This window comes from Pinus tabuliformis, chromosome 2_1 (assembly GCF_031772625.1).
Source record: "Pinus tabuliformis cultivar Carrire ecotype Pingquan chromosome 2_1, CPIR1, whole genome shotgun sequence".
NCBI classification, from domain to species: domain Eukaryota; kingdom Viridiplantae; phylum Streptophyta; class Pinopsida; order Pinales; family Pinaceae; genus Pinus; species Pinus tabuliformis.
In genome coordinates this window covers 805,811,993-805,814,034 of record NC_142299.1, presented here as the reverse complement: position 1 = coordinate 805,814,034, position 2,042 = coordinate 805,811,993, and the positions used below count along the sequence as shown (strand labels likewise).

The 2,042-nt window shown below is 45.6% G+C and overlaps 1 pseudogene; it reads right to left on the bottom strand.

The window, feature by feature from the left end:
* Positions 1-224: 224 nt before the first annotated feature.
* LOC149203045 (putative protein phosphatase 2C 53 pseudogene) lies at positions 225-1,823 on the bottom strand (annotated as a pseudogene).
* Between the last annotated feature and the right edge of the window lie 219 nt (positions 1,824-2,042).

The following is a 2,042-nucleotide window of genomic DNA, read 5'->3' as shown; positions in this document are numbered from 1 at the left end:
TATATATAACAATCCTGTCTGTTCCTCCATTTTAAGGACGAACCGAAGGTTCCACTGTCTCTTCCTTTAAACCATCAAAGTCTATAATCTGTGGGAAAGTTCATAATCTTGTGAAGACCGATGGCATATAGCTTGGTCATATGAGTAAATATGAGGTTAAACATATATAGCAAATGCAGCGGCAACACGAATGTGATAATTGAAATTGAATGAAAGAAGAATAGTGAAAAAGAATCATTGGCCCTGTTAAGTTGTAAAAAACGAAAGTGTTTATACGTTTAAAAATAAAAATAAAATTGGAGAATTCGTGCTTCCCACTACTTGGTAATCAAAATATTGGGTGGACTCATTTTAGAATCCAACTCTGGGTTGTTATCCAGACTTCTTTTGATGGCAATCATCCCTCACATCGTCCACTCCAATTCTATGTCTTGCAAAAATGTCTGAGTTGTACTATCATCACACTAATATCATCTCCTGATTTTCTGGTTACCGCGACTTCTACAAGCTTTTTGCAAGCAGCTATAGGGTCGCCTCCCAATGGTGTCAAATAAGGCTGCTTCTCAAGGCAGTAAGGCCTGGCAATATCCACTGCTTCTTGATTACTGACCATATTCCACAACCCATCTGATGCCAAAATTAAAAACTCGCAATCAGATGTTATTTCAATCTTTCTAGTCTCTGGTTCAGCGGTTATCCATTCTTTCATGTGCGAATCCCCTATTGCCCTAGATACAGCTAGAGATCCCTGAACTCGCCAAACTCCATGGCGGAGGTCCACAATTCCACCCAAATTCTCTATCCGTTGTCGCTCGTCCTCCCTTCCAGCTCGATGATCACATGTAAGGGCTTCAGAAGCACCGTTTCTGCTAATAACTGCTCGACAATCCCCAGCATTGGAAACCACTAAGTTACCATCTATAATCAGAGCAGTTACACAAGCAGTACCGCCGCCGACATCCTGCTTCAAAAACTCTGCATCTGTTTTTAGGTACCCAGCTCTAACACCCTCTTCGAGAATGTTCTCTGTTTCATCTCCTATGGACAGCATAGCATCCACTATATTGGGCCCAATATTGTTGGCAGCGAAATCTGAAGCTTTCGGACCGCTATGGCCATCAAAGACGCCGAAGAAGGCCTGTTTGGGATCACCATGAACATTGAGAATGGCCTTGTGGGTGTCCTCCATCAATTCTCGCCGACCCTTTTTGCTCGAAACCGCATAATGAAGGCCCTCCACATTGACCTCCATCGCCTGCTCTACTGCTGAGAACAGCGCATTTATGCCGGGCAATTGGGGCGGAATATCCAGCCTCTGTGGGCGTTTCCTCTTTAGTGGAGGCGAAGGGCACTTGTGGGCAATCGAACCATTCTCCTCCGGTACATTGACACAGAGAGAGACCGCTCTCATGACCGGGATCTTCCCGCTCTCGCTCCACAGCAGATTCTCATTTCTGTTAGTCAGCCCAGAACCCACAAAACTGGCCTGGACGTCGCTAGTCCTGGGCGTTTGGAAAGCATGATTCCAACGGGAGCCTGTCCAGATTTCAATATCAGAGTCGCGTATAGAAGGGGACCTGCAGGAGCCCAAGAGCGAGGGAGAATTCTGTGCTACAAGGCAGGCCATGCTCACAAATTACGGATGCTGCTGCTACTGTTGATGTTGGTGGTGAATCTTCTTGTTGCCTTGGAAAACCGCAAGCAGCAGTCAAAAATTCCCCCCTTGAGTGGTTTGCCCTCTCGGTGGTTACAATTTAATTGAATGTCTCACTTGGATCTGGTTAGAACTTGGATGCTCTGGAACATAGTGCTCTAATGTGAGCATTTATATTGCACTCAAACGCCGAAATCAAATCCGAATTCCAGTTGTCTCGTCGGTCAACAGCCCCTGTATGCGAGTCCGCCACGCAGATGTGAATTACAATCTGTACTACCAGGAAACACCACTGTCTCCGCGGTGAAACAGGATGTAATCCTTGTTACGTTTCTTTAGTCAAAGAAAAGGCGAGCAAGAGGAAGGGTTTCAGTTGGGTCCCATGCAT